Source organism: Mycteria americana, chromosome 1 (assembly GCF_035582795.1).
Source record: "Mycteria americana isolate JAX WOST 10 ecotype Jacksonville Zoo and Gardens chromosome 1, USCA_MyAme_1.0, whole genome shotgun sequence".
Lineage (NCBI taxonomy): Eukaryota > Metazoa > Chordata > Aves > Ciconiiformes > Ciconiidae > Mycteria > Mycteria americana.
The window spans coordinates 89,647,151-89,660,474 of record NC_134365.1 but is presented as its reverse complement, the minus strand read 5'-3'; positions in this window follow the sequence as shown (position 1 = coordinate 89,660,474).

Here is a 13,324-nt window from a genome sequence, read left to right as displayed (position 1 = left end):
TTTATGCTCGAGACAAGTATACATGTGACCTAGACTTCAACTTTTACTGTGCTGACACTATAGGAAACACTTCCCTTGTCAGTAAGTTCATATGCCAACACCAGAAGTAGTTCCAGCAATTATAACCAGTGGCAACGTTTTTAGCTGTTTTTCTGGTAATTTTTTTAAGACACTTTAAGAGGACTGCCTAAACAGCTGAAACATGACAGCTGTGCTGAGAAGTGAGTTAATTCCTTGACAAAGTTGAGGAATTCTTTGTTCTGCAAAAATCTGCAGCAGAATTCAGTGTCATATTGTTCTCATTTTGTGACAGTGACACGTCTGTAGCACCTCTATACACATGTTGGCTTTCAAAAATGAAGCCTGAAGCTTGTATTATGCCCCAAGGAGCTTGCAGTAAAACCGTCAAGAGACATACAACATCACATATACCCTTCCTTTACCTGAATACTATGCATGTCTTCTGCCCCACATTTACTCAGAAGAAACAAGCCTCTTTGAGCCATGCAGTGATTGCATCTCCTGAAGAAATATGTCTTATTTTTTGAAGATCTTGTAAATCTGTCAGATCTCTGGGTTTAAGTTTGTAATTTGCATCTCCCTGTGCAAGTCTAGGGAGATGAGAAGAGAAAACAATGAGTTAGATGCACTTGGGATTCTCGCCAATCTTCGTGGGATGGAAAATTCCTTCCTAATTCCATATCTGACTTTAAATTTGACCCTCAGCATGTGAGCAAGATAGACCAACACACGCACTTCAGAAAAAAAAAGATCTTTTGTGTCCTAGCAGGACACTGGTGCAACTTTTCCAGGGTCCCAGTCTAGCTGCTGCCAATCAGTGAAGCTTTGTCTTCCTTCAAGCATCCTAGAGTGTGTGGGTAAATCGGGCATCAGGAAAAAGAACTGTCCTCTCCCTCCTGCAGGCTATCAACAGAAGCCTTGAAACATGAGATCTGGTTATAGAGTTCATCTCAATGCAGAGCTACCAGAAAGATGAGTATGTTGAGCACAATACAGAAAACCACTGGTTCCCAGGGGACAGTTGTACTTTTGTATATTCCAACATTAGTGATCATTTATACATTAAAACTGTCATCTTCACTGCTAGCTTTTGTGTTCTTCTCCGTTTTTAACAAACAAATTTCATTTTACTATCTAAAGGACTGATTAAAAAATATTGAATAGGTTCAGGATGAGATTGATCTCTGAGTGATGTCTTTAGAAATTACTCCACTCGTTAATATAATCCCTTTAACAAAACCTTTGAGATCTCTCCATAAACTAGTTTTGAATCTCTCTATTAATTGCAATTTTTAAATTTGTACAGTCATATGCCATGGAGAAGTCCATGTTGTACTTATATAGTTGCTTTTATCAAGTCAGCATCTCACAAAAAGAACAGCGGGTTTTTTTTTTACAAGATGGTTCACATTAATTGTATTTTATCCATGTTGATTTTTAACAAGAATGCTGGCTTAACTGATTTCATTATTCTATGCAAATTGATATTGGGGTACGGTGCCTATAATTTCCTGGGCCTTCCTTCTTTACGAGTTAATTTCCTTGGCCTTCCTTCTTTACTAGTTATTTAATACCTAGATACACTCGCAGTTCTCTGACCCTTTGGAATTTTCCCAGTTTTCCATGAGTTGTTCAGTATCAACACTAGTGGTTCGGAGAACTCCTCATTGAGTTTATGTAAGACTCCAGGCCTGTTGATTTGAAAACATTTAATTTTAGCAGATCTTGTCTCACATCTCCTTTTATTACCTACAGTGAATTTTGTTGTGCTGACGTAATTTGGGATGATACATTCTCCAGCTTCATTCCAAGGACAAAACAATGTGCGAAGGACAAAATGTTTACTGGGTATTTCCGCCTTTTTTTGATTGTCATTTACGGTTTTATTACCCGCATCTAGCAACGGGCTCATGGCCAGTCTCAAGCTTTTTCTAATATCTATAAAAATATCTTTTTTGCCTCTTTACTTCTGTTAACTATTAGTACTTCCTTGATTTTATTAATTTCCCTCATAAGTTCCCTGCATATTGTAACTTAGAAATTGTTATCAACTTTTACTTTCCCCTTTCTTCTATGCTGCGAATAGGTGATTTTTAGTATGTTTTATTGCCATCTTTTATCCCGGACAGTTTCTGGTTTAGTATAAATATTTTTGTGCTTAGAAGTGCATTTTTGGCCTGTGATTGGATAGGCTTAACACTTTCTTTTACATTTCCCATTTGATTTTACACTACCAGTCAATTGGACTGACAATTGTTCTGAACTGTCAAAGTTTGTCCTGTTTAAAGCTCCAAGCCTACATTTTGGAACCAGTCCTCTATTACTGATGGATGCCACATTCTGCTTGCATATTGCAATTCTAACCATATCACCACTATTGGTACCTAGGTAATTGCAAGTTCGAGGCAAGCACTTAAAACTTCTAGTCAATCAGAAACAAGTCTGTGGCTGAGCTGTTCGAGCTTCCATGGGGAAACTTTTATGTTACCACTAGAGCACCAAGAAACTTAACCATTCTTTTGTTACTGGCCATTTGACAGGTACAGCACATACTCATCACAAAAGCACATCCCCCATGACACAGTTTATTTCAAGTTAGGAAGGAAATTGTAATAAGAAGTGGGCAGGAAACGTGAGTAAAAAGTAATTAGGAACAATTACAGTGAGATTCCCAAAGGAAGCATGAGGAGTTGCCTGAAAATCCCTGGGTTTTTTTCCTTCCCACTGGCTGCTCGTTCTTCTTCCATGCTGTTTGCCGCCCTTGCTGTTGTGCTAGTGGAAATGTTTATAGGGCTGTGCTGTAAATAAAAGCACCAAAAATCAATCAGATTATTAAAATGTCACCAATGAATATGTGTTCTCATTTACAGCAGTGTTCCCTGGAAGTTGTATCAGCCAAATATCTATTCTTGGAAGTTGTAATACTAGACTGAACAAAACACAGGATAGTATATTTTGTGCCGGTCCCCAGGGCAGAGGTAAAACAGATACAGGTTGTCCTTTACAGTGACAAGTATAGCTTTCATGCTCACTTTTGTTACTTCAATGCTGTATGTGCCGTCTTCGCTCCAGCTTAAGAAGGCTCCACTCTGACATATTATAGGGCTACCTAGGAGAAAAGTAAGTCAGTTAAATACCTGGGGTCTTGTTGGGGATGATGAAAGCCCATGAAAAAAGGACCATCAGAAGGGAAGGCTGTCCTTTCCACTATAAAGTACACTTTGGGTTTATCTTTTGGTGAAGGGGAATCTGGTTCATCCCCTGGTCTTGCAGTCATGTCGTTGCTGGAGAACAGATCCCTAAATGAAGAGGCTCCTCACCTTTTAAAATTTAAAAATGGTCTGTCTTGCCTTCCTCCAGTTCTTTTTCTGAGATTTCCTGAGGGCAGAGGTAGCATTTCCTTCTTTGGGGGCTTTATAGGCTGCCAGGAAAAATTACAACAGTAGCTCAAGAGAGGGCAGGATGGTTTTCCTTTGGCAGGGAGCAAAATTCCGCCCAGGAGAGGGAAAAGTATAGCTAAGAAATGGTGAACGAACATTTGGTTGATGGCACAAGCTGGCGAAGGGCTCCTTCCATTCCTGTGCCTGGAATAGTGACTCTTGTCACTCACCTTTACTTGTTTCCCCTCCCATGTAGCTAATGAAAGCACCCATTAACTCTGCCCCTACCAAGAACCATGTGGGGATGGAGTGAAGCCCTGTGGATGGGGGGGGCTGAACTCCCCTGGAAAATGTTACTGGAGGTGAAACGCACATCCAAGTCTGGCTCTCTCCTGACATTCGTTCATTTGCCACATTAATCCTGACAGCAGCAGCACAAGTCAGCATAATGCCCTGTCATAAACAAAGATACACATGTAAATATCTAGTCAAGGTAGAAAATGTGGTGGGGTTTTTTTTTATTATTCTTTTCTTTTTCCACTTGCTTAAATAAGCACAGCAGAGCTGTTTTTTATCACACTCCTGCTCCTGCATTTTTCCAACCCAATTAGGCTATTACCAGGGCTAAATGAGGCATGGAGCCTCCAAAAGTCACACCGTCGTCCCGGAGATGAAGCGTGTATAGCTGCAGAGTTGGCAGGAAGGCGAGGTGGCTCGGGCTCACTGGAGTGTGACCCCAGGTGTTTTTCTGTTCCAGAAAGATCACCTTCAGAAAGGAGGGGGGGTGGGAAGTAAATTAAAAAATATTATTTAAAAAAGCACTGTGTTAACGAGGGGTTGCCACGTTGTGGTCAAATAACGCAGCTGTGTTTCTTAGGGATGCATGGAGGAAGTGGGTGGCCACAGTCTCTTCTGATTTCCAGACAGCGTGGCAAAAAGGGCCATGATAGTATTGATAGTATTTTCCTTGCTGCTCAAGAGCTCCCTGTCTGCCGCAGCCTGCCCCCAGGTCTGTAGTGCTCCTGGGCGATCCCACTCTGCTGGGGGACAACTGGTACTCCAGCGGCCAGGCTCCCTTTCCAGCAGAGGGCCTCCAAGTCATTTGTACCATGCCAGCTTGTGCAATAAAGCAGGGTGCTCTTCAACTCTTTCCATGACACAAACCCTGTATTTGCTTCTATTCCCATGCTGCTCGGAATTCTTTGAGCTGGATATAGAAATGATGCAGAGGAAGGGGTTGTCTATCCTGCCCTGAAGCTCTGGTAGCTCTCACTAATGCGTCTTAAATTATGAACTGGAAAAAAATATGTCATAAGTGTCTAAAACAAGGGAGAAAAAGAGGCTCCATTTAGAAAGAGAAAGAATACAAAGCCTACCAACTGGTCTCATCAGAGACAAGCCTGGGATCTCCTGCTTTATTTCAGAGAGCAGCTCTGCCAGAGAGGATGATAATTTTGTGTCATATACTGTTTTAAGCACATAAGTTTTTGTGTGCTGAAAGAAAATTAATGTGCACTTTTATGACTTTTATTTTGTACAATGAAAAGAATGGAGAAGTCCTTTGCTCTGAATACAGATTATTTTAGAAACTGAATAGCTTTCTGTGTCCCTACCTTCACCTCAGTTCCACTGCCTTTACTCACACTGAGCAATACCTTAGTTACCAGCTAAATCATATGAAACTTCTTGCAGAATATGGTAGTAGAATCAGATGCAATACTGAATGCACCAACTAAATAAATCTGAAAGTGAGAAGGGTACAATTCCTAGCCTTTTTCTGGCTTAAAAGAGTGATAATAGATCTGTTGAGCTAAATGTAACCAAAAGAAGCCCACACTTGAGCATTACTGGGCATCTTCTGGATCTAGGTGCAGCAGTTTGAGGTGTCATTCTTACATCAGCATGCTCTTCACCTGGGCAGTCTCCCCAGCAAGGATCATGCTCCTGATTTGCTTCAGTGCCAAAGCTAGCCGATTTGGTTAATCTCATCTTCACAGCAGTTTGAGCTAAACCACCAGAATTTGCAGGAAAAAGCTAAGGTGAAAGCTCAGGATCTATTTTGATGACTCTTTGGAGCTCCTGATGATCTCCAATAGTGGTGCAATAAAAAATCACAGGTGAGAGTGGGATATCTTAAGTGGTTGTATCAACTGGGGAGAGTGACAGGGAATTTCCAATAGGGGAATATCACTCAGGGATATACATTTTGTTCACAGGAATGTGTGTGTCTCAGTTGTGGAGAGAAATGAGCTTGAAAAAAAGTTAAGGTGTTGATTATTTTATTCTATGGCTGACTTTTACAAAATTAGGGCTGTTTTTCACAAAACTATTTGCTGAGGACATTAACCGACTGCTAACTAGTGAAGCTAGAAATGTTCCTTGTAAGACACTAATGCTATGATTGTCTAGCTCAACATTTTTGATGCAGGTATCACTGGGTACTGCTAGAGGCAGGTTCTTATACCAAATGGACTGCTGATTTGAATCTGGATAGCAATTTCCATCATCCTCATACATCACAGGACAGAAAACATGCATCTGTAGGGTTCAAAATGAATCCTGTAAAGAATCTAAGTGGGATTATTGAAAAAACATTTACATTTGTGCTCCCTATCTTTTACAAATAATAATGAAAAGTTTGCTTCATACAAACTTGTAAATTATATGGTGCATCCCTGAAGAGTGCAGGTGGAGCAATAGGGGACAGCTATGCTGGGTGCTTGCACATTACTGCTTTGATATTGCTACTTGCCGGTACTGGCTGTATGTCATGGGTCTGTTATCATCTTACTGACATCTTTAGCAGGGAAGTGCAGCCCCACAGGCCCAGCCAGCATTTCTTAGGTGAATAATATAAATAATCATAACTGATAAACAAGTCCTTGCATATCACATTGATCCTCCAGTACATTGCATAGGTAGATAAGGGTCGCCGTTCCTATTCAAGGGTCAGTGTATTGCGTACAATATTGTATTCCACCCTGTGCTCCATCTCCATGAGACACGCTACCACAAGCCACCTCTGCAAGGAAGAGTCAGCAAAACCTGCTTTCTCTCCCCGTAGGACTAGAGTGGGACATGTGTGTGTCTGTGCCAGTTACTCACCTCCCCTCATGCCTGCATTTCTACTCTTGATTTTCTTCTCTGCCTTCCACTGCTCTATGTTTAGTGATTTTATGGGTTCAGCAGAACTTCTATCCTTGCTAGAGTCCAACATTTCTTACGAGCTTACCGAGACTCCCTTTACATTGAACTTACTTTCCTTTTCTGGGGACTCTATTCACCCCTGCCTTCTTTAACAGGAAGAGGTTACACATAGTATACAGGCAAAAGAAATACAAAAATAGGAAAGAGTGTTTTGGTATTAGAATGAAAGGGGGAGAGAAAAGAAAGCTGGAGAAGGAACAATAATTATTCCATTCAGAAAATCATAAAGAAGAGAAAAGCAATGGAAAAATAGGAAAAAAAGACATCCTGGGGCAGTAGAGAAGTAGAAATGTAAGAGAAAGGGTAGGAAAAAACCCACAAAAAATCCATAAGGATTTATTAATAAATCATGCTGGAATTAATGTAAAAATAAACCATCCAACACAAAGGAAGTGTTTATTTGTTTTTATAATAGTATAAATGAGAATGGAACAGCCAGCCAGGGGCTACTTTAGTCTCTGATTCAGCAAACCACTAAAGTACATGCTAAGCTTTTAGGATCTACTAAATTTCATTAAAGTCAAGTCTCACTAAAGTTGAGCACATACTTAAGTGTTTTTTCTGAACTGGATTTATGTTGAAATTGGCTCAGAATTACAGTTGTCCTTATTGTTTGGTTCACTGAGGATTCTGCAGGGAAAAAATGGGATGAAATAAAGTGTTTTGCTTCAGATGCAGAGGTTTTAAAAAAATCAAGTAAAATTAAAGGAAATTACTAAGCAATATATGTTTTTCCATTGTAAGCAATTTGACAAAGTTGAATTGGAAAAAATGTTCAGCTCTCCAATCTGTATTTTATTTTTTTTACTAGAGAAAAGCCCGAATCAGCCTTGATTCAGCTGATATTCAGTTTGACATCTGTTGACATGGATGAAGCATAGTTGCAATACATTTCTGAAATTATTTCTGGCCACTATTACAAGTTGGGAAGCCAAGTCCCAGATAAAGAAAGTGATTGGCATAAGGCTGCCCAGTCAGGCAGGAGAAAGAAGCAGGTATCATGTCAAGGATCCTTCCCCACGCCAGCTCTGGGAGAACATCACTTTCAACAAAACCATACCAAGTTGTTATCAGAAATCTGTTATCCTAGTTTATTTAAAAGCTGCACTTCACAGACAGATTGACTTTTCTAGTGGCTTGCACCTAATACCGATGCATCACAGAAGGTTTTGGAAAGAAGAATTTTGCTGAAACAACCCAGATTCTTCTTCTCATGTTTATTTACATGATCCGAGCTTATTTGCTCCTGCTATTTTGTAAAAGAATGATCAAAAGCTGGTTGAACTCAGAGAAATACAGAAAGATAATTATGCTTTTCCTTATTCTAGTGTTCTTATTCTGTTACTTCATGTTCTCTGACCTTTTGGCTTGCTAACCAGCAGATCTTATGCTGGCCAGTCAGAAAGTGTCACATCTCTTTTGAATAACACTGCACTAAATTGTGTAATTTTAACTACTTACAAATGACTGACTACTTTGGCATCTTCCCCACCACTCCCCCATTCTTTCCTGCCTCACGATGTAGCACAGAAAGAAAATAGTTTAAAATAACCTGATCCTAGTGACCAGTCCTTCTAACCTATTATTTTCTAAACAGAAGAGAGAGAGACAAAAATTAAAGACAAATGTAGGGTATAGAGCATCCAGGAGTTGATAACAAGGATAGTTCCTTCTTATTCTTTCCAAGACAGACTAGAGCAGCACAGTTTCATAAATTATGTTCTTGGATTGGCATTTATTGGTATTCAAGAATTGAGCTGAAGCCTCTTTTCATTTGCTTGTAGAGAAGTCCATCTTAAAAAAATGCCCTGATGCAAAGAGCATAACACAACCATATTGTTTTATGGGCACGCCTAGCAAGGAAGGACTGTACTAGGGGGATTGAGCCCTCTTGTCAACCCTAGAGATGTTTCTTGTGAGAGAGGAAGAATATAGACTAGGAGCTGGGAACGATGGAGAAACTTCCCAGTTACCTATGCAGGATTGTTCTGTAGAGCAGCAGTGGACTTCACTTCTGTGGGCTGTGAACACAGCACCCATTAACACTTCAGTATCTTCTAAGGCCGTCCCAGAAAAGCTATTAATCCTGCAAATTAGAAATTAAGAGCAATTCAGTTGGGTGACACTTGCTGGCAAAGCTGCTGCATTGGATGTAGGAGAAAAGGCTTGCTTGAGATGCAAGAATGTATACATAATATGCAGGAATGTAAGGTACCCTGAAAGGCACACAGTTTGAATACCTGGCTGTTTCACCTGCAGGCAAAAGTGTGAACTAATCAAATTTTGCAAACAACATCCCTGTGCCATATGCACCATCCCACAAGGATGTAGTGTCTTCATTCTGCAGAGCACCCCACAGGCTTGCTTTCTCCATCTGTCCAGGAGGGTCTAGTCACTTCCCAAAAATATGGGGTGAGGTAAAATAGCTTTCACTGGAATGCACACTTGTTAGCATGGTTGGTGGGACTTTCTTTAGAAACAAGGAAAGTTAGGGAAACCAATTTCATAAAAATCACCTCCTATTTTATTGCAACTCTTAAGAGTCCTAATCTCCCCTGTACATGAAGACAAAAATCATTGAAACTACCGAAGAGCCTTAGGCTGGTATTATATCTAAGGCATCTTTTCACCCACTTTAAACAACTTATAAGATGGTAGGCTTTTAACAGGAGGGGTAGGAAACAATCAAGTTAGTAAACCATGACACAGCAAGAGAAGGGCAGTCTGGAACGTAGAGAGGCAAAACAGGACAGTTTTAAGATGTAGACCAGATGGATTCCCTGGTACCTATATTCTCTAAATCTGAGATTACTCAAGGGTCTGATGCAGCTCCCAACATACATTAAGGTAGTCAATAACTGGTTGGTTTATGGCGACTTCCCAAAGGGCTGCAAATGGACTGCTGTGCCTCTGGAACTCCCTAGGACTTGGAAATCCCTCCAAGCCCTGCTGTTCTGCCACAGCTCCTGTACTGTGCATAAGGAGCTAAAGCTCCTTAGCATTTCTTAGCAGTTCATTAAGCAATCTAATTAATTTGTCGCATGTTGTTTCTTGTCTAGTCATTTCCCAGTGAGCACTGGTAGTGCAGCAGAATGCTTTGCTTGGTAGGATGCCTCGATAACCTCATGCATTTCAGTACTCCCTTTTATGTATACACAAATGCACTTTTGCTGCACTTGTACTGAAGAATGCACAAGAGTGGAAAGATAAGAAGTTGCAGAATTGTCTTATTCCCTTCTGGTATTTGTTTCAGAGCTTTGTGATATGCCTTGTAGAAATGAGCTTTAGCTCTTATTGCAGAAAACTCTTATCTTTCAGAGGAATAAAAACAGTCATGCCTATAAGGCCCCTAGAGCTGCTTCTCAGGCTAGCTTACAGCCATGCCTGTGTAGAAATGGCTCCATAGGTGACCCTCCACATACATTTCCACCAAGCAGTCACTACTCAGAAACCACTTACAGCTCTGTGTCTGCTGACACATCCCTGTGTCTGCTAATGGTGTTCACCGAGTGCATTCAATGAGTCTCTAAGCTATTTTCTATTATCGCTTCTGTTTCTGTTTTTTTGCTTCCCACCATCAGCAAACAGAATTATTTCCACAAAGGGATATCAGTTCCCGGGATCCAAGTCACACTGATCAGGGATTTTGAACATGACAGTGACACAAGTTACTTGAAAAGTATTATGTGAATCCCAAAGTCAGGTACAGTCCTGATTGAAAGAGGGTTGCTATAAAGCCATGCCATGCCAGCTACATTGCTTGGCATGTGATCGTGTGCACTTTATGAGCCAGTGCTGAAGTGGGAGGGAGGTCAGAGGCCTCGTAATCCCACATTAAATCCACACATGGTAAATGCTGCCTGTGGGCAGGTTTGGATTTTTACCTGGTTGTGCAAGAGCCAGGAGCTCTTTTGACTGCTGTTGCTACCACCAAATTTGTTTGAGATCCCTTGAAACAAAGTGTTCTGGTTAGTCCTGGCTCCTTTTCCTTATCTGCAGTTCCCCAGAGGCTTGGACATCAGCCGACATCAGTTTAGGACATCAGTTGAGGCTTCCTTGTTCTCAAGTTACTGTGTTGAGCAGAATATCAGCATTGATACCCTTGGCATATTTCTGCCACTCGGGTATTTCATAGTGCTAAACACGAATCAGGGTATGACTCCACACTCTTTCGTAGTAGGCTCTTTATTATTTGGACACCAGTACATGATCTTAGGAGTAAAGAAAAACTAATGATATGACTGCTACAATGAAAATAATATTATAAGTATGAAAATTCGAGAAACTCACTGATGAATTTAACAATGTTGGGCATATCAGATGTAGCAGAATTAAATGTGATACAATTGCGTGGTTTACTATTTTTTTTTTTTTTTATGTTTAGTTTATCTTGGAGAACTGAGGATGTTACTCTAGGACAAGTGCTTAGGTTTTTCATGGCCAACTTAAACATGTTCTTAGGCCTACTTTTCCTTCTGCGAGCTATTCCTCCCAGTGCGAAGAATATGGCTTTCTTCATTTGAACTGGCCAGGTCTTGCTATTTACAAGCTTCAGCAGCTTCTTCAGTACCATGGCTGATTTGTATGCAGTATTTTTGGCCTTCTCTTAGCTTTTCAATGCCAAGTGTGACTGTAATGTATCTTTTTTTAACATACATTTTCTGTAGTATAATAGGATATTAGCATCCTGATTCCTGCCAGCAAAATTCCATCTATAACAGGTAACACCCCCTTAAGCTAATAGCAGGACATGGAGATACTGTCCTGGAGATCCTGTGCTGACGGTCTTGATGATTTTGTAAGGTCTCATTCTCAGTAAAAGCTCTAGCATTCACGTTTTGTATTTAGTTCAAACCCAAGTGTATGGGTAGTGTTTTTAAAACAGAGTCATTATTCTAGGTCTGAATTTTGCTCTACACTCCTCTTGTCTCTGAACTCTCCAAACTTTTCCAAAGCTGAGATTCCATTTCCCGATCATGCTATTTCTCCAGATAAAAATCTCCCTATTTTGGGGAGTGTGGTGTGTAAGAATTGTCTCTTTCGGCATTGGCTATAAGTGCTTTATAGTAATTTTCAGTTAACACTTGCCTTCTTTAAAGACAGAATAGTTTAATTCCACAGACAAAGTTCAAACACAGCTCCTCCGTTTGAGCACACTAGCAGTCTGTTTTTGATTGCATCTTGATGTGCTCGTCCCTCATTTTGACTGAAGAGGTACAAGAAGGCTGAGCTAATGCCTGCTCAGGTGACATACGTGAACAATTTACTTTTTCACATATTGTCATGGTACCTCAGCACTAGAAGTCTTGTCTGGTCTCAGAACTATGAAAACTTGTGTCCTGTGTCCATTGTCCACTTCACAGAAGTGTCCTCCTTTAGCTGTCTTGAGCAATGAGATTGGGCACACAGTTGACCACATGTATCCTCTCCGATTTCTATTCTACCTGAACCTCTTTCTTGTCTGTTGAGGGCAGGTGTGTTGCTCATGGTTTCAACCTTACAACAATCTAACCATTAATAAGAGAATTTCAAGGTACAGCAGGATATCTGCTGAGGAGTTTCTGTCACTTTAGCAAATTACAGCAACCTGTTAGAGTGAGGCTTAATGAATCCCAGGTTTAAAAGCCACAAAAAACTGAATAAATTATTCTGACACCTGCATTACACAAGGTATAGCTGTCCAGCCAGTAATTATTTTATCAGATGCACAGCTCCTGACTGAGCTATGCTGGACCTTCTAGAAAGGTATAGAAACTTTCACATTTCAAGAAGCAAAAGCTGAAGAGGGAGTGCTTGAGCATTTTCTGACAAAGCAGCATTTCATCAGAAAACAGTGATTTGTCAAAAGCAAGAAGCTCTGTGGAAGTCTCCTGGAGGGCAGTGCTTTGCTGAAATGCAGCTGGAGTTCCCACAAGCTTTTGCTTCATGCCCAACAGGCCCCAAGGGGTAGATGAGCAGCTTGGCTCCTCCAAACCACCCAACATAGCAGCTCCAGGGCAACCTCACCTGCAGGCTGTGCTGGCCATGGGATATCCAGGCCTCCCAGAGGTGGGACATCCTGCTGAATAGGCTGTGTGGGAGTCCAGGGTCTTTTGTGGTCTGGGACAGCCCTGTTGCCATGGCCAGGATCAGGAATCTTCCCCAGCTCTCTGCTGTAAAAAGGTCCTGAAAGCCTGGGAGACTCAGCTGAGCTTGAGCATGCCAGTTCCTTGTTGGTACCCAGGTTGATCACATTAAGTTTAGCAGGTTCTACCTTTGGGCTGAATGGGATGGAAAGGCTTTTGGAAGATGAGAATTTCTTAGGAGGTTTCATGGCCTTGTGGATATAAACATGCTCAACTTTGCCTTGTGTTCAGCTGATAATCTACCATAAATTAACAATGTCATGCTGTTCCAAAAAAGACAAGTGTCATGCTGAGATGTATAAACAGGGCTGTAGCCTGCAAGACACACAAAGTAATCCTACCACTCTGCTCAGCGCTGGTAAGGGCCCAACAAGGACACCGTGTTCATTTCTGGGCACTGGTCTGCCCTAAATGTGGAGACATGCTGAAGAGAGGCCAGAGGAATGAAACAAGAATAATCTGAGCTCAGGAAAGCATCTTTATGAAAAAAGATTAAATTAATTTACTTTGCTTGGTCTAAAAAAAGAGAAAAAGGGAAGGTGAATTCAAATCCCAAATGAGGCGATTATGAGGAGGGAGGCACTGGACTGC